The 20,161-nt window shown below is 41.6% G+C and overlaps 1 long non-coding RNA gene across 1 annotated transcript in view; it reads right to left on the bottom strand.

Moving 5' to 3' along the window:
* Nucleotides 1-20,161, bottom strand: part of LOC307196202 — a 46,419-nt gene that overhangs the window by 13,393 nt on the left and 12,865 nt on the right. Inside the window, exons 3-5 of the long non-coding RNA XR_013831067.1 lie at nt 12,939-13,174; nt 11,981-12,112; nt 1,529-1,853 (exon numbers count right to left, since the gene is read on the bottom strand). This is a non-coding gene — a long non-coding RNA (uncharacterized lncRNA). The remainder of the gene's footprint in view (nt 1-1,528; nt 1,854-11,980; nt 12,113-12,938; nt 13,175-20,161) is intronic.

Raw genomic sequence — 20,161 nt, 5'->3', positions numbered from 1 at the left:
TGCATTCCAGCTCCAAGAAAAAGTTCTGTCAACAAGGCATTGATTTCAAATATGGGTAAAGGCACCCCCCTGGTGTGTCATCCTGCAGGAATATTACCAATGCTAACATGTGCTGTAAGCCAGCCTTTCCCTCATTCTGTCAACAATAAGAGCTTAAAGGAGGAACAGGAAAGGGTGCCTCCCTGTAGGATGCCCATCCAGTCCTTGGCCCCCAACTAGATCCGCTGAATATAAAGAGGATGCAGACCCCTTTATTCTCATCCCTGCCGACTGATGCTCCTCCTGTCAAGAACCCCTTCCCTCTTCCCTTCTCAACCTCATTCATCTTTCAAGGCCAAAAATACTGGATCTCCTTTCAAAGTCTTCCATAGCTCATGGATTTCTATTCTTCAGAAGTTCTGAAGTGTTCAAACATATGCCCTTTTTATGATATACTATCTCGCCTTTGCTCTTTCAAATGTGTTTCTTTTCAATCCAATCCAGCTTGTAAGCAATTTGAGGCTTAGGAAAAAAAAAAAAAACAACTCTTCATGTTTTATCAGTTCTTTCTGCTAGAATGTAAACACCATGAAGAATCTTAAGATGTGTTTACTGCTGCGTTGGTTGCACTTTCCAAAGGACCTAGAAGATAATACGAGCTCCATAAATATTTTTGCAGGAGAAAAAAAAAAAAAAGAAAGAATCTTCACGGTGCCTATCTCCTGGACCCTATAGCCTATTGATTGTCTGATTATCTCATGCCTATTCTCAAGAGGCTTAAGATCTAGAGTAGCAATAAGAGGACCATCTCATACATTTCCAGTAACCGGTAACTGAAAATATTTTATTTTATGTTTATAGAGCCATTGAAAGCCCTCTCTCTCTCAAAATGCTTTCTTTTTTTTTTAACATCTTTATTGGGGTATAATTGCTTTACAATGGTGTGTTAGTTTCTGCTTTATAACAAAGTGAATCAGATATACATATACATATGTTCCCATATCTCTTCCCTCTTGCGTCTCCCTCCCTCCCACCTTCCCTATCCCACCCCTCCAGGCGGTCACAAAGCACTGAGCTGATCTCCCTGTGCTATGAGGCTGCTTCCCACTAGCTATCTACCTTACGTTTGGTAGTGTATATATGTCCATGCCTCTCTCTCGCTTTGTCACAGCTCACCCTTCCCCCTCCCCATATCCTCAAGTCTGTTCTCTAGTAGGCCTGTGTCTTTATTCCTGTCTCAAAATGCTTTTCTATCTCATTCTCTGAGCAGTTCTGTGATATAGGTTTAGTGACTGATTTCTTAGCATTCTATCCTGGGAGAACAAATTGAACGGCCCTCAATATTTTTGATCCATTGGCACTGACAACACCAAGCGTTAGCCACAAAAGGGCTGGTTGAATAAGGAAAGTTAATTTCTGTATCTTTTCTTTTTTATTCTCGAAATGTGAAATCATAACAACAACAAAATCAGGAGTCTTTCTCAAGTGAATTTTTGGTTTAGAACACAAACATTTTCTCTACATAAATTTTGTGTCTCTTACCACACACCTTGACTTGTTACCTGTCGGTAAGCAAGTTTTTGTTGAGCATACTTTGTTTGCTGGGTTTTTTTGTTGGAGCCTTGTTCAAGCCTTCATATCTCCAGATGGTCCAAGCATGGTCATTTTGTGAGCATTCAAAATTCTTCATATATTTAAATACGTTTATATATTTATACTTTTAACGTGACAAAATGATTTTAAAGTGTAATGAAACTTCAAAGAAGTGTATTACATATTGCTACAGATACACATGGTTTCTTCTCAAAACGTGTTTCCCTCAGTTAAAAAATGGACAAAATCTCTCACTCAACCCTTCTATGCAAGTGGAATTTCTGTGGATAAAGAAAACCAAAAAAATTTTTTAATAGTTTATATAAGATTTGATCTGGTTAAAAGTTACATTAAAATTTAGACTCTCAAAGGTAATTTGGTGACAGTTAATTAACCTGTTAGGGCTTTGGCTGTGTGTTTGTGCATATATATTTATAAAAATATATACCCATAAATGCTTTACTGCATTTCCTTATTCAAGATTGTGGTTTATCACTTGACTTTCTTGTTTGTCCTTTCTCATTTCTATTTTTAGCTTTCCTTTTTATCCCCCTTACCTCTCTTGTTCCCTTATCCCCCAACCTTACCCCACTCCTATACTCCTGGGATCTAGGACTTGTACCTTTACTGATTTACCTAAACCTCCACTTTAAATACATGTATATTACATGGGGAGGATCTCCCAACCCTGTCCCATCACCACAAACTTATCAGAACAGCCAGCTGAATCTGGGAAGACCAGAGTCAGAGTATGCATATTTCAATGGATAATAGTGGTCAGGTCACCAGGATCAACCTCCTTCCAAAGTCAAGAGGACCAGCTGGCAGGCATGACAGGGGCAGAGGTACAGATCCCTGAACGGAGGCAGAAACTTAACTACGAATCTTCCATGCTCTCATGGTTCTATCTGGGTAGTCCCTGATTCAAAATTCCTCCCTGCTCCCCTTTCCATGCACAAAAAACTCAGATTCCATGGCCAACTATGTTTCCCTTTGTGAAAAAGATTAACCCCTCCACCACCCCGGTGGATGCAAAGCCCGTTGACAAAGACAAATTAGTCGGGTGAGAATCCCAGCGTTTGGAATTCTCTCTGCTGAGGCCACTGGAAAGCCTTTCCAGACACAGCACTGACCCTTGGGCTGAAACTTATGGTCAGTCCTTCAGGTCATCTATTTGGTGACAACTAAGCCTGGGGCGGGGGGTAGGGGGAGCAGAGGAAGGAGTGTGAGGAGGCGAAGGCCGAACTTTCATCTTCAAGGCGTAAGAGATGAACTTCAGGCTGCCAAACCCAAATCCACAACCTAACTGAGGCTGTGTCCTGGTTTGAGCTATTACTCAATGTTCTATGCTTTCATATTTTAAGAAAAGTTTATTATGACAAGTCAATGACAGCACTTTTAGTAAGTCAATAAATCACAGAAGTATCATATCACAGAGATGACAGCTATGTAAAGCATCGCAGGGAACCTGATATTATTTCAACAAAATAGCAACTAAAGCCTCTTGGCACTTACTGTAATTTGAAGTCAAGGTTTAAAAATATATTATTATTAATATTACTGAATGGGAGATTTTCTTGGATGGGGTACTGAGAAACAAAACAACTCATCGCAAAGTTTTGTGTGAGAGGGAATAAATTATTAAGTGGGGAAGGTTTCCAAAATGCTGCTTCTCATATTGATGTCCTAGTTATATTTTATAATTTGCTAATATTGGGGTGGGGGAGGGGAGAAACCCAAACCAGATGAAAAACAGGATAAAAAGATTGTCGAGAGCTTTCCTTCATGGCCTCTTTCCAAGCATATGGAAAAAAGAGATGTTAATTTTTTAATAAGGTTTGGATCACGGCAGAGTAGAGACTGGGGGCTGACCCAACCCTGTTTTGTTACTTTCAGAGTGGAAACTTCGAAGCAGCTGTCAGAGCTGGGGTGACAGATGTTAGCATGAAGGGTGCAAAGGCAACAACTTACTTCTCCTTCCAAACTGTGAACATTATCCTGTGCCAACATTTTTTCTGTTCTTTGAGAGGAGAGGGCAGTGGAATGGCAGGATTAAGAAAGAATAATAAACCCTGATATTTGGATAGGACTTTCCCATTTCCAAAATTCTTTCATGTATTTTATTTCATTAGTTCCTCAAATCAACTCTCTATAGGAAGCAGTTTGGGTTCGGCCCTAATTCTTTTCACAGAAGGCATAGGGAAATTAAGTAACTTTCCCCAAACTACACAACTGCCCATGGAAAAGGGACAATGCCCAGTCTCCCCACCATCAATTCACTGCTTTTCCCACTGTGCATGTTTATCTTATTTTCCATCTGGTTTGTGTTTCTCTCCCTCCCTTACCCCGATATTAGTAAACAATGAACCATAACCAGAACATCAATAAGAGAAGCCGCATTTGCAACCCCTTCCCTACTTAATACTTCATTCCCTCTTACATTCAACTTTATGACAAGTTGTTTGTTTCCAAGCCTATGCTGGTCTCAGGTCACTATTTCTTTTAACCTCTGTTAACCTGGTAACACTGGGATTCAGTGATGCGGTGGCCATGGTGCCATGAACGCCTAGAGGGAGGGGTGGCCCCTCACATTCCTCCCCAATCCCGGCCTCAGGGTTGGCTCTTTCGCTCCAGTTTTTGACCACAGAGGAGGGTGTTTCACATCAGGGAGGGCGTGGTGTCCAGAATAACATCCCGGCAAAGGAGGGCCTGCCTGCCCTTGGCTCCTGGGAGGTACTAAGAAAGTTTTCAGGGAGAGCCAAGTTCATCTAACAGCCATCAAATTCAGGGAAGCCGCTGGTTTCCACAACTTTGAAGCAGAGATGCAGAAGGAGGTATAAACGGAACGAGATTTAGCCTATCGGTACACGCTTAGACAAAAACCCCCAATAATCAAAGTAAAGTAAGTCAAGCTGCTGTTCGCCCAAGTTATTCCTCCCTCAAGTTGCTTTTTGTGGCTTCTTTTCCCCTCCACAACTACTCTAGAAAATCATTTCGTGAACATATATAAATCTATTTTAAACACACATCAGTCCAGAGCTGTCATCATCCCAGCCCCAGGAGGTGCTGGCCCTTGAAGCACGGCATTCTCTGTTCTCTAGAGTGTGCCTCCTAAAAACAGTCAGAGTATCCTTTGCTTGATTCCATTTTGTGGACCAGGCTCGGGGAACAACCTGAAATAATTCGGCATATAACCGTCAACAGCCCTGCCAGCCAAATCCGTGTCTGAACAGAAATAAACCCAAATTGGCAGAGAGGTGGGAAGCATAGTGATGTGATTTCATCACAGCTCATCCTCCCAAGAGATCTATAAAGAAGCAGCTCTATCTAGGTGAGGACTAAAGAACCCAGAGAGAAAGAGGCAGTAGGAAGAAGGGACAGAACACCAACAAGCACAAGGGGTTAAAAAATAAATGAATCCCAGTAGTCAGTCTGAGGCCAGCACTGAAGCCACCAAGGGACTGGGTCTAGGACACGACGATTCTGGTGCTAGCACCACCCCTGTGCACCAGGATCCATTTTCCTTGTCTGTTTCTCTTTTTGCAGATCCGTGAAATGAAAATGATAACATCGACGTCATAGCTTGTTGATTTCATTTGATGGGAGGGCAGGACATAGCACAGTAGATATGAGAAAATGTTTTGAAGCCACCCGGTGAGTTTTTGCTTCTACTTCTTAATAGCTCTGTGACTTTGGTTAAGTCTCATCAGCTCTCTCAGGCTCAGACTTCTCAAAAGTGGATAATGATGCCATATTCGTGGGAACAGGGAACAGATTAAATAAGATAATGAACATACAACTACTTAGCATAATGCCTAGCTTAGAGTCAGTGCTCGATAAATGGTTAAAAATACAAGCGCACTCACATATATCCTACATTTGGTCTGAGACCCCAACTAAGATAGAATATGGAGGAGCTTGGAATAATAGAAAATATTCTATTATTTTATAATTTACCATAAAAATTAATGTATGCTATTCTTATTAATATTTACCCTTTAAAAGTCCAGGCACTTTTTTAAGTGTCTTAGTCTTTGAGGATGTCCAATAGTTTTAATGTTATTTGATCAGAGCCGGCGGTATATTTAACAATCGGCCCCGATCTCCTACAGTAGTATTAAATAGTCACACCCTCAACATGGCCTCCTGGTCAACAAAATTCTCTTTCCCACCCCTTGACTTTGGGTTTTCTCATGTGACTTGCCTTGGCTTCTTGGAGTTTTCTAGAACAACTGGAAATTGGCTTGCTAAGCAGGCTTGCTATCTTTATGTATGGCCATAAGAAGAGCTTCCTGGAGCTGCAGGTCCCAGGATGACAGGAGACACATGAAGCAGACCTGAACCCAGATACAAATTAAGCCACACCCAGCCGAGCCTGGACCAGCCAACCAACACACATGTAGGCAAGAAATATTTTTTGTGTGCCACCAGGTTTTGCGGTAGTTTTTTATGGATGGTATTGAGGCGATAGCTGACTAATAAAAACAGCTCATCTTTAGAGGTAAGAAGGGAGATTGCTAGCCCTTCAAGGTGTGTTGGCCCCATCTGAAACTTCTGTGCTGAGTGGCAGGAACAGAAGCCACTGGAGAAACAGGGTCCTCCGACCCCTTCCTGGCTGAGGGGGTGGGGAAAGCTCGGTTATTTTCTAATGATTCTCCCACAACACTCGACCCATCTTCACCAGTCTGCTCTGTGGATCTTGTCTCCACCTTAGTCAAAAAGTATAATATCATGGAATCTGAAGAATCAAGGGCTCTGCAAAGCAAATTAAGGCTTCTTAAAAGTAGCTTAGATCCCGTAAAATCTTTAAAAATTGTGAAGCACTATGTTGTACACCTGAAACTTATATAATACTGTAAATCAACTAAATCTCAATTTTTTTAAAAAGTAGCTGGGATAGAGTGATAAGAGGGACTGAGAAAATGCAAAAGGCAAAATTGTGAGGATGACAGAATCTGTTTTCAGGTCTCACTCCTACATTTCAGGAACCTAGGATGTCTCCAGATTAACCAGATCTGCCCAGAAAAGAGTCCAGTATCACGTGTTTAAACCTTGGTTTAAATGTAAATCTATATTACTCCTCTTAGGGCTATTTTGATACCATCCTATATTTAATTGTGGAATAAAGTGTTTTTCTTGTAAAAAAAAATATCAGGAACTACGATAAGGATGGGAACGTTATTTACTGGTTTTCCTAGGGAAGGAAAGGGAAAATTTCCACACTATATGTGTGCTACATATAGTCACCTTTGAGAACATGATCCAAGAATTAACAGTAAGAACATAGCATTGCATATACCCAAGGTATACTTTCAAGGTTAATAAATGATTCAGCATCATATTTCAGAGGTGATCATTTTGAGTGTGTAACTGGGACACAGAAAAAAGTGGAAGGGATGGCCATCAAATAAATTTTAAAGTCCCTGTCTTCTAGAACACTCTCTAAGATGTTAGGACAGGTAAATCTATAATCTCTGCATCATATGTTGGGAATTCCAGAAGACTTCAGAGAGTAGAGCTTTCAAAGGAGCGGTGATTCGAAATCTACCAGGCAAGGCTGTTAAATCTAACATCGTAAGTGCAAATCTACTCAACCAGTACTCGGCTCTTCCTTTCAATTGCTTCCTAGGGCCATGTCCTATCACTCTCAAGGCATCACTGGGAGCCAGAGAGAATGAAAAGCACTGCTCTTAAGACATATAAACTGAAAAAGAGACATCAACAGTTAAGTCATTTACCCCACGGTGACCTAGGCGTGGAGCCCAGAGAATAACCCATGTCTGCTGATTTCTTTCCAAAAGCAATGGATGCTCTAATGACTACATAGGAAATCACAACTCAGGAAACCTCTCAGTCAACAATAATCAAGTCAAGACCTAATAACCAGGTATGGACCACAGCCTTGGAGAAATTAGTTCTACCAAACTGTGTGAACATGGACTGGATCAAAGTGATGATATGGCCAGCGTTGTTCCTATCCTCAGAAAGTCTTTGGAATGAAGAACGAATCAATGAATGAGTCAATCACTTCAATCAGCCAATTAATTACAGAAGTTATCTCCATAATATACACCACACCAAAGTATACTTAGTGCCGATTTTTAATTCCAAAGCTGTTCTATAACATCTCTGGAGAAGGATCAGGTCCTAAGGGACCCCATGCGGCTGCCACCAACTGCTTACAATGCCCTGGCTTTGCACATGAGTGGCTGAGTTTGAGGCAATGTTACAGTATTACCACTGTGAGCACTGTAGAAAGTAGCCCTGCATCCACTCACACAAGACCCCAGAAACAGAATCCACTTAAATGAAATACGCCTTTTTGTTTTAATATGAGCTTTGATTCATAAGTTAGAGTGAAAAAGAGCTTAAAGCCTATATTTATACTAGGATAACTCCTCTAGCCCATGAATTGAGGAAAACAAACTAGGTCAACCACTCAAAATTGCCTTCCTTAAAAAAGAAGCACAGGCAGAGGTGGGCGTCAGGCTAGAAAAGTTGTGACACTCTCTATAATGCTGTTGAAAAGTCAAGTCTCTGTGAGTAGAAGAAATATTCTAGAAGTAGAAAGTGAATTTTCATGAAAATATGCACTCCGTAGGGATTTTAACATCTTGGACTTCCCAAGCTGTGCTGGGGAAGTGAAAACGTGTGAGGAGCAAAACATTGGGGAATTTTTATTTGCAGCCATAAGTTAGGCCATATGGTTGGAGAGTGATTTCTTATACGATGGGTAGGCACTTGAAATAACATGGCTCTTCATTGCAAGAAGAAAGAAGAGACAGGTGGGCTGGATTTCTGTGTCACACTGCGCCTGCGGCAGAGGCAGCAGCAAGTCATCTCAACTCAGAAGAGTCGTAGGTGGCTGAAAAATTAATGCAAGAGTGACAGTGGGATAAAGCAATAGGGTGCAAGGGAGAAGAAAAAAAATGGAAAAGCAATGTAAGTGATTACCGGCCAATAGGCAGTACCTGGTAATAAATAAATAGGCAGGGCATGCAAGGGAGAGGGAGGAGATGAGGGGAGAGGAAGCTGGGGTCCGGAAGATCATTCAAAGACAAAGAAGGGGCATTTAGGCAAGATATAAAATACAGGTGGAGGAGGTCCTTGACTATTACAGAGGAAAATCAAGGCAGTGGAAAAAATGATAAGACGCGCAAAGGTGCAGAATGAACGCAAGATAAATTATAAAAGAGGTTGAAACAAACAAGACATTTTTAAGTACGTAAGGAACAAGGGGTCAGGGAAATGGCAAGGGAAATTTACTGCCAGAAGAGGCAAAAAAAAAAAAAATCAAATGAATTCTCTGCTTGAGTGTTCATAGAGAACGGGGCAGATGCCAGAAACGGGCATAAATTTCCAGAAGAAAGAAGAAGAAATAGTTAAGGAAATCAAGATCAATAGTAGAACCAGCCACCAGGAAATTGCCATGGTCCCAAGCCCCAAAAAACTCCAGGGACAGAAGTGGCCTCTAGCCCAGGGCCTGAAGGGAATGGTGGAAGAGAGCTCTGGAAAATTCTCACAGGGCTTTTGCAAAACTAGAAAGGGAATGGCAAGTGCAGTCCGGCGGAGGCGACTTGATAGCAACTGGGGGTGACCCACGATCCATTCTTGGGTGACCATGTGATGAGGCCTAGAAGCAGATTGGGAGGTGACACCCAACTCTTTCATGACTGGCATTTTCCCTTTGAAAAGCGGTTGTCAGTAAGTTCTGGTGTCAGTAATAAAATGGCTGGTATTTGGACACTCTCCGAAGCCCAGCTGTTGTCACCCCAGCTTTTAGCTATGGCACCAACAAACTGTTGACTAAGTGATCACAGTGCCTTTTGACCCTTGAGCTCCGGGAAGTCTTCTCTGACGTGCTTCCAGGGAGAAAGATCACCAGAGAAAAGCAAGAGGAAAAAGCAAGGAGTCCCCAGGGAATTCGACTACGGCTGAGGTTGTGTACTAACCTCACTTCTCATTCACATCACATTTTCTATCCCAACTCTCTTCATGTCTCGCTCTTAAATTTCTTTCTTTAATTGACTCTATTGAAAACATCTTTGCAAGCTGCTTTAAATGCTTTTTGAAAATAGCTGAGAATATAAGAAGGCTCAAAGAAAGAAGAGGAGGAAAGAGGAAAGAGACAAAATGGGGGCAGAGAGAGATGAGGGGAAATTGTGAGTTCAATTCTCAGGAGAGACGATGCAGTGAAGAAAAAAAGCATTTTTCTGAATGGGGAAGAAAAATGGGTTGGAAGCAAGAAAAAGATCTAAGAATTCAAGAAATTAGGTAACAAGGTGGGGCTGAAAGAAGAGTATACTAAACTGTAAGGAATGAAGAAACGGTTTGAAGTATAGGGCTAAGTAGGAAACATTCAGGGGAAGGAAGAAAAAGAAATATGATGGGAAGATGGCCTCTGATGGTTCAGAAGGAAAATTTGGAAGCGTAAAACTGGAGAAAAAGAAGTCAATCATTAGAAGATTTACACTTGGCTTTGAAGAGAGTCCTAGGAGACAGTCACTAAGCTGGTGAGAGGGAAAATGAGGTAGGCACGAAACGAAAACAGCGAGCAAGGAGGAAGACAGAAATTAGGGATAATCCATTAGGGATAATTGCAAGAACTATATGCATCCCTGAAGGTGGGTGTCCTGTAATGAACTTTGGCCACAGCATTGAGTCTGTAAATATCAAAAGCTGCTCTCTGGGAAGACACACACACACACACACACACACACACACACACACACACACACACACATTTCCATCAAAATAAACCAATTTTGGCTCGCTTTCAGAAATAAAGATGGGTAATCTAAGAAAGATGCTAGTGGGAGACACAGATTATTCTAATATTCTAGTTATTTGATTCCATAAAATTTAACATCCACAGTTATAAATTGTACACAGGCATGATTATAATTCTATATACAAATAAATGATAATGGCTTTATTTACTAACTTGATCAAAAATACTTAGCTTAGACTAAGAGCTCACCAATAAGGAAAATAGTTCATAAATCCTAAGAAGTCAATTATTTGATTTCATAAAATTTCAAGGTGAAGAATGATGGGGTCACTTAGGTCATTTCCCCATTAAAATATGCTCAGTTCCATTATATATGTCAGAATGGTATGCAGAGCTTTTATGTTGATTAAGTCAAATAATAGCCAGACAGTTATGTTTTTCCCCTCTTCTCCATGGGGTCCTGTTCTTTGCACACTGCTCAGTCAGAAATGTCTCTACCTACTGCTTTCTTTTCTAAACTTCAATGTGAAGTAAACACCAGGAGGTTTTCACTCCTATTTTGTAATTAGGCAACTGGAGTCCACGAATAAGGAACCATGTGAAATTCGAACAAGAAAAGGGTTGCCCCATAACCTAATGAAAAAGGCATCTGTTTACTCTAGCTGATGAAAACAAATTGAGTCTGGAAACAAGGTCCCTAAGATGTCTTCCTTGCCCTCTACTCTTATCCACGCCCCAGGCCACACAAAAGAACACAGGATACTGGCTGAAGATGGGTAACCCATGGCAACATGTAGCCATAGATGCTTGTTTGCTTTTTGGACAGTGGAATTTAAAAATTTTTTATTCACAAGCCAACATTCCAAATCTCTCGGTGAAGACGACCTACACTTTGTGAAAAATCAGAACTTCTGACAACACTGTTCCCTCCGGTCAACTGTATAGGGCTGGCCACTTGAGACTGGACATGGGTCTCCAATTCATCCCAGTCCCCTCGCAGGCACACACCCATTTTGTTTGCCCATGTGGCCCCTTGTAGTTCCTTGAGTTTTTGACGTCTGAAGAAAGCATAAAGACCCCCAAACACATCACTCAGTCTTTCAAAATGAGGGTCAGCATTCTGGTCTGCTTCTCTGCGAAGGCAGAGAGCAGAAGACAGGTCAAAACTACCCAGCCATGCCTAGCGCTCCATATATATTTACAAACAACAGTAGAGCTACAGAACTAGATGACAGGGCTTAATTGGCCCCTGCCTCACTCTAAATTACAGAATAAAGTAGACTTCTGGTTTTTGACATTCCTTGACAAATGAGATTAAGAATTACATTATCTTTTTTTATAACTTAACTACTTATGTTCTTCCCGTATTTTATTGTTATTTTTCTTCATTGTAGTATCTTAAACCTGATGTTGATAATCTTGCTAATAATTATAACTGTATTATGAAATATTTACTAATGTCTTCTTTCAAATACTCAATATATATTTTATTATGACTTTACTGAGGATTAAATGGATAAACTAATTTGTTACGATGTTGGCATTTTTCAACATTTACCTTGAAAAATAACACTGGGTCTTTTGAATGTAATGACCTGAAATTTCTAGAAGTAATTTGATGATTTATTTTAATTATTATCAAGTTGAAAGATGATAAACAAGTCTGAAACTCCTTACTTTATTAGGAAGTCTCATTCTGTACCCACAGGGAAAACAACAGATGAAGCATCTGGGCCCTGACCCATGGTAACTTCACTGCCAGCAAGGCAAGCACTGGTTAGAAAAGGTCATACTTTGGAGTCTCGGGATCTATAAGCCAAAAATAGCACAAGGCACTGAGAAATGGCTAGTCTTTTAACTCACAAAGGTGAGATACTGAATTCAGTGTAACCACATGCTTCTCATATAGTACAGATTCTTTTACTCAGAATTAAACACATATTCTTATGCTAGAACGAGTTTTTATTAAAAAAAAAAAAAAAGGCTGCAAACCAGAATGGGTCATAACTCCCTTACAAATACAACTTTTCTATCCTACGCTCACCACAAACACACATATCCCAAACTGGGCTGTAGATGAGACAGGCAACGTGATTTACAGGGCTTGGCGCAAAATGAAAATGCCAGACTCCATGTTAAAAAATCATTAAGAATTCAAGATGGTGAATGCAGAGCATTAACTCAAGGGAGGATCCCCTCTGAGCTCAGTGCCTTATACAACTGCCCAAGTCACCTGCCCCTGAAACAAGCCCTGGTTGCAAGGAAGAAATTTTGAAAGTTTTGAAAAAAAGAGTAATTCTTGCTTTCAAAGATATAAAACCATTTAGCCTTTCCTTCTGGATCCTCGGATCCAGGCTTAGGGAAGACCGCATCCATATTTGGGAACAGAGCATGGGGCTACAAAAGAGAATCAACCAACAGTTGGTGAACCTACATGGACCCGTCATCATTGCCCGAACTCTGTTGTTTACATTAGGATTCACTCTTGTCGCTGTACATGCTATGTATCCACCGTTATAATATCATACAGAGCAGTTTCACTGCCCTAAAGAACTACTGTGCTCTACCTAGTCACTCCTCCCTGCCCCCCAACCCTTGTCAACCGCTGATCTTTTTACCATCTCCATAGTTTTACCTTTTCCAGAATATCATACAGTTGGAATCATATAGTATGTGGCCTTTCCGGATTGGCTTCTTTTACTTAGTAATACACATTTTAGGTTTCTCCATGTCTCTTCATGAGTTGATAGCTCATTTCTTTTTAGTGCTGAGTAAATTTCCATGTTTGGATATACCACAGGTTAATTATCCATTCACCCACTGAGGGACATCTTCTTTGCTTCCAAATTTTGGCAATTCTGAATGGAGCTGCTATAAACATCAAAAAAAAAAAAAAAAAAGAGAGAGAGAGAGAGAGAGAGAGAGAATCAACCATCCCCCTCCCCAGGTAACTTTCCAGGCGTTGCCTCCACGCTCTCTATCCAAAGGGACACTTTCACTCCCTCCCCAGAGCAGGGAAGATTTGCTCAGGCATGAAGACTTTGGACACCCATAGTGGGCAGTGGAATAAGTAACTAAGACTAAATTTCAGTAGGACTGCCTGCATCTTTTTAACCTCAGGGCAGATTTAAGTCCTTTGAGGGAGTTTGAATTAAAAATGTCAAGTTCCTTTCTTTGAGAAGGAGGAAGTCCACTAAAAGGAGGAAGACAGGGGCAGTGAATTCCCCTTTAAAAAAAGTGTGGAATAGCTCTTCTAGAAAGGCTCTTAGCACAGCAAAGCAAAAGAAAGCAGACTCCAAAGTGTCAGCAGGGCAGGGAGGACACGTTAGCTTCGACCCTAAAGGACGCTGCCTTGGTAACAACCAAAACCATGTGAGAAATTCTAAGAATAAATCCTCGGGCATTTGGTGGGCATAATTTTGGGAAATCAGGCTTTGGCCTAAACAACTGTGGCATCAGCTGTTGGCAGGGACGTGGAAGGGTAGGTGCCACTTCCCAGGTGTGTCAAAACTGTGTGTTTCCGTAGAACATTCTAGTTATCCTTTGGGCTTACTCTGTCACTTTTTAGCTCTGAGAAAATTGTACAACAGGATTTCAGGTGCAGTCAGGTGTCTTGGTGTGGCGGTTTGGGGGTTTGGAGTTGGCAGTGGTCTGGGAATCAAGATGGCTGGACTCTGGTATCAGTGGGCTATGTGACCCTGGGGCAAGGCCCAGCACCTTCAAACACAGCTTCTCAGCTTCATCAGCCAGGAACATGAGGGAACTTCACAAGATCAGGAGGTTGGCTCCCCTTAAGGGCCCTTGGGTGAGGGGGTGAGAGGTGTAGGGTCAGGTCTGGGCTGCACCTCACCCCAGTTCCAATCAGAGCAGTTCCCTTATTTTCTGTTCATTTTATTCCCCCACTAGGGCACAGAGGTGACATGTAGGACATCCCCACCATGTCCAGTTTGGGTCCTACCAGCTCTGACGCCAGGTGCCAGGGTCCCATCACAGCTGCACCTCTTCCTAACTCTGTGACCTCACGTGTGTTCTTGAACGTCTGTGTCTTGGTTCCTTTGCTTGGAAAATAAAGACAATCACACTACCTACCATTGGAGATTTTGTGAAGACTGAATGAGGTCATACGTGTGAAACCTTTAGTTCACTCCTCAGTTTCTAGTGGGAGCTCAACAAATGTTAACTATAACAATTCTGTTTGAACAAAGGATTCCACGTCCAAAGAAAGGCTGAAAAAAACACTGAACCTGATATCTTTAAAAGTCTCTCTAGGACTAAAGTTCTATGATTTTCCTACCATTTTGCCTCTCATTGCCTTTATCCTTTCACTCCCTTCCTACCAAAACCCTCAGGATGAACCGAAGTCAAACAGGAATCTTCCCCTTGGCCGTGGGTGGTGGTGATGGTGGGGTGAGCAGGAGAGGTGGGCAAGTCCACCAGTTTTCAAGTGTTCCTGGAAATGCTGTTGGAAAGCCCGGGATCATGGAATTTCCCCTGGCCTGTTTTAATGGGTGTAACTGAACCCTCCCTCCTATGAGAGGAATTGTGATGGCCTCTGTCTCTGTACGGGCAAGGCCTAAATCTCTAATTACCTCTGCAGACAATAATACTAACACCAATGGCAAAACCATCACAAAGAAAAAATCTAGGACAAGGCAGAAGCAATGGCTAAGGCCTTGCGGAATCCATATAATTTATGTCCACTTCATGGCGCCAATTCACAAATGACCTCTCAGCTGGCAGTCACCTTCCCGGGCTTTTGTCTTCCACTTGCTTAGTGAGAAAACAGCCATAGATGACAGGAGTCCAGGATAAATCTGTCAACGCGACTTACAGGACAAAATCTCCCGAGAAAGGCTTGAGGAATCCAGAAAATAAATCTTTCTGTCCCAAACAGTAGCAAGGTTACCCAAGTTTATAATGTCTCCTTTTAACCCCTCAGGTATGGGCCTTATTGACCATAATTATCACCAACCTCAGATGACACCCAGCAGTAACACAAGGACTGCCCCACACAGGCCTGCTTTCCAGGCAATGGCCTCAAACATGCAGGTTTTAGACAAGGGGTTACGGCTATCTTCTAAGTTGGATGCTTCAAATCTTTCAGGACGGGACTGGACATTGAAAATGGAAGTCAGGCATTTAGCACAAGCTGGAAAAGGATTTCAAGAGACTTAGAAGACAAGAGGGCAGCAGGGTGTCGGGCTACAAGATCATAGCAGTTCCCTAGCTGTCACCCAAGCATGCAGACTTGACCAGATACCCCCCCCAGTGATTCTAAAAGAGGTTTGAGGACACCCAGAAAGGTTCAACCCAGTCTCTTAGAATCCCCTTCAACTTCTTCCTGTGGACATCAAGGATGCTTCCAACAATACCCAAGCTTCAAGAACAGTGAAAGTCAGCAGGAAGACAAGAGCCCCTCAAAAGGCTACAGCAGTTAGACAAGCACAGGAAAGGGTGGAAGAGTGTAGGATATTTAAGATTTCTCACTGCCTAGGAAATAAAGTCCCAACTCCTACGCCTGACACTCAAGGCTCTACCCAACGCAGTCAGTTTTCTCTTGCCAACTGTGCCATCACGGCTACCCAGATGCAGCTCCAAAGTTACAGTTGCAGACACCAAGAGGACCTCAGAGTCAGTCCAAGGGGCCACAGATTCTGATACACTAAGATTGTCTTACCCATATCTGTCCATATATGTGTATATATATATATATATATATATATGAAACTGCTAGAGTTTGTATGAAACCCATATAGTAATGGTTCATTTAGAAATATTACTGAACTTTTGCTTGCCTTTAGTACTGAATGAGCAATTACTTTCCTAGAAGCTTTTTTTTTTTTAACATAAAAAAGTCCGCCTTGAGAAGTCGGGTCCTGTGGTCTGCACAGACCCATTTCTTCAGCTAGGCCGTCTCTTCCCTGACATCTTTCTTTCTCCCAGTGCTGTCTGATAAAAATTGAATGCAAGCCACACATGGAATTTTTAACTTTCTAGTAGCCACTTTTTAAAACACGAAACAGGAAAATTGATTTTCATAATATAATTTAATATATCCAAAATGTTATCATTTCAACATGTGATTAGTATTTTCAAAATTATTAAGGAGATATTTTACTTTTTTCATGTTTTTTAATTGAGGTATAGTTCATTTACAACGCTGCGTTAGTTTCAAGTGGACAGCAAAGTAATTCAGTTATACATATACATATACATATATATATTCTTTTTCAGACTCTTTTCCATTATAGGTTATTACAAGATATTGAATATAGTTCCCTGTGCTATACAGTAGGTCCTTGTTGTTTACCTTTGTTTCATATTAAGACTTAATCTCATATGTCTTAATCTCGTATGTATCTTATAGTGACAGGATATCTCAGTTTGAGCTAGCCATATTTTTTTTCCAATGTATTTATTTTATTGATAATATACCTAGGTACTACAGTTATAAAATACTGTGCATATTATACAGGATACATTTGTAATAGAAATTTTTAAATGGATAATCTATGATAAAACATTTTAAAATTGTATCTTTTTATTATTAAAGGGACATCATGACGTCCTCAAAAAATACACGCACACTTCTAAGAAGATGTGGCAATCTGCACTGATATGAGCTGCAAGGTAATTATTCCAGGAATACTGTGATATGAGCTAGCCATGTTTTAAGCGCTTTGTAAGCACATATGGCTAGTGGCTACCATATGGATATGAAATTCTATGCAGTTATACTTCAAGGTCTTGGTTTTTGCTGCTCCCATACCTTCCTACCGTCCACACTCTCCCTTCTACCCTCTCCCTTCCATACCTCTCTGCCTGTCTGCAACACAGCCATCCGTAATACGTAGCGTATGAACCATTGTATCCTGAGGTCTCCAAGCCGATGGGGTTTTCCCAATCCTCATTTATTCTAGCATTCAAGGTCTATGCCACACACTTACCCCAACAATTCTATCCAACCTGGTCTCATAAATCAACTGCTTCCTAAGTGTGGGTCATGTCTCCCCAAGAAGTTTGAAGCCTATTTGTGGATAGTAAATGTGCCTTTTATCTTTTATCTTCTCCACAGCACTAAGCAGAATGTGGGACACACAGTCCCAATTGGCTCAACTGAATCAATTTCATTTTCTTAGACACTCTGCTCTATGTTACAGGAGAAGTAAGGTTTTTCTTTGCCAATGAAGAAAATATGGCAACAAAAAAAACCCAAAGAGATGTGATACTCTTCCTTCAGGGGCCAATTTTCTCACTTTTGGATGGATGCACTTTGTCATCAAGAATATCGTAAGGGGACTTCCCTGGTGGCGCAGTGGTTAAGAATCCGCCGGCCAATGCAGGGGACACGGGTTCGATTCCTTGTCCGGGAAGAGCCCACATGCTGCGGAGCAACTAAGCCCGTGCGCCACAACTACTGAGCCTGCGCTCTAGAGCCCTCAAGCCACAGCTACTGAAGCCCGTGTGCCTAGAGCCCGTGCTCCGCAACAAGAGAAGCCACCGCAGTGAGAAGCCGGCGCACCGCAGCAAAGACCCAACGCAGCTATAAAGAAAAAAAGGGAAAAAAAAAAAAGAGTATCTTGAGACTTCCCCTGGCTTTCTTTTACACTACCTTGGGCCTCTCATCAGCATTCTCTGACTCCAAATATGTATCACCAGTCTACTTTCAAAATACTTTCCAATGTGTGTTTCCATATGCCTTGTACTGCTTCTCCATTTTAGCCCCATTGAAATAGAGAAGACAGGGGCCACTTTGAGAAAAATGAGCAAATGACAAGAAAAAAAAAAAAACTCTTTCCCCTTGGAGGTCTGAAGAAGAAAGGGCATGGGGATGGAGAAGTAGGCAGTTATATGTGCCTGTGTCATAGACTTTGAATGCACAGCCATGGAGACCTTGCAGGAGTTAGGGTCTGTGGTGGATGGCCTGGTCCAGGAACCCTTTGAGGACTTGACAGAGACTCACAGTGAACTACAGAAGCGGAAAGAATCAGGACCATGAGCTATGAAACATACCACAAATTCATCAGCTGCAGAATGCCTGGAGGAAGCAGCCAGCTAAACTAGATCTCAGCAGACACCAGTCAGCACTCACCCAAGGAGAATCATGGGGCAACCCCTTCTTCCTGAACCTATGAAGATCTTTCTCCTTTACTCTGACGTTTTAAGAGAGGATGAGGTGTAGGGAGGAATCTGAATAATAACTCAAAGAGATCGTTTACCCTAGTGGGCTAAGTTTTGAACCAGCCTACAAATTTGGAAACTATACTTTTTCTGCACATCTCAGCGTAGGCTGAGTCATTCTGTGACCCGGATATGGACGAAGTCATAGAATAGATGAACCTAAGATAACAAAGTATGGAGAGCAGATGATGTGGCTGTGTAGGAGGTGAATGACTTTCAGACAATGTTCACATTCTCTAAAGACTTTGTGGTCACAACATTTACTTTAATGAAACAGCACTGGCCTTGAGCAAAATTCATTTTGGACATCACATTCAAAATAGCGTTCATTGAGGACTCGTGCTAATAAAACATGCTTCCAAGGCACCTACAGAAATCTGCTCTCAAGAAGGTTCTAGTGTTTGTCATGCAAACCTTAGTGTAAATTAAATTAATGTGGTACATCTCCATCATTTGTGGTTTGTTTGTGGCGGTGGTGACTGTTTACATTTCTAAGTCATTCTCGACTATAAAAGCAAACCTTTGATTTCTGCTAGAGCAACTTGCAAGCAATAGTAAACACCTAAGGAGCTTTTCCTACCAGGTCTTCTTGCCTGAAATTAATTCAACAGATCCTAATGGTACTGATTCTGTTCTAGATCCAGAATTAAATGCTGGAAAGACATAGATGCCTTTCTGACATCTCTACTTGGAAGCCCCACAAGCATCTCAAATTGAATACATCCTAAGTAGAATCCGCCCACCCAAACCAGAGACTAGCAGAGCTGGGTACCCAATGTGCTCAAATTGGAAATCCTGGCGTAATCTAACTCCTCCCTTTTACCGACACCACCCCACGGAAGAACAGAAGAGTGCACACACACTGACACACATATCCACATGTGTCCTGTGAAATTAATTTAACAAGGAGGCTATTAGACTCAGGTGGTTAATAATAATAATGCAGGTGCCGCCTATGCAGAATCTAAGCCCGTAAATACCTCAAGGTTACGAAATCAAAACCTAAGGATAACCGATCACAAACAACCAAGTAGGCTTTAAGCTGTAGTCAGTCAATCATTTTCTTGTTTTGCATCCACCTTTTCTCTATAAAAGTCTCTCCCCAGCTCCTGTCAGCGAAGCGCTGCTGTTCACTTCCAGTTTGGTACTGCCTGGTTCAAATCGATTTTTGCTCAAATAAACTCCTAAAAAAATGTAATATGCTTCAGTTTATCTTTTGGTAGTACACACACACACACACATACACACACACACGCGTGCGTGTCCAAGGAACCATTCCTTTTGGTCCTGTCTCCAAATCAGATCTTGTGTCTGTAGGAGAGTAAAAATAATTTTCCCTCCACCCTTCTGAGTTCTTGGCTGAGATGCCCAGTAATAAAAGTTTAACAAGACGCAAAGCAATAGAAGTTCGTTAACATGTATACATCACGGATACATGGAAGATACCCAGGAACAATGAATAAACTCCCCAAGATAGTCCAAGCCACCAGCTTAAATATCACCTTGAGCTCAAGACAGACAAAAGAAAGATGTTGTGGCAGAGGGGAAGCCAATTACATGAGAGGCGACCAGGAAAACACAGTAAACAAGGGTGTGGTTGTTATGCAGATTTAAGTGGGATGTGGCCTTCCCCAGGGATGTGTTTCTAGTGCTTTAAAGTCATTCTCTTCTTGGGAC

The sequence above is a fragment of the Stenella coeruleoalba genome, assembly GCF_951394435.1.
Source record: "Stenella coeruleoalba genome assembly, chromosome: 13".
Classification (NCBI taxonomy): Eukaryota; Metazoa; Chordata; class Mammalia; order Artiodactyla; family Delphinidae; genus Stenella; species Stenella coeruleoalba.
The sequence above is the reverse complement of the archived record's forward strand: the minus strand, read 5'-3'. Positions and strand labels throughout refer to the sequence as shown.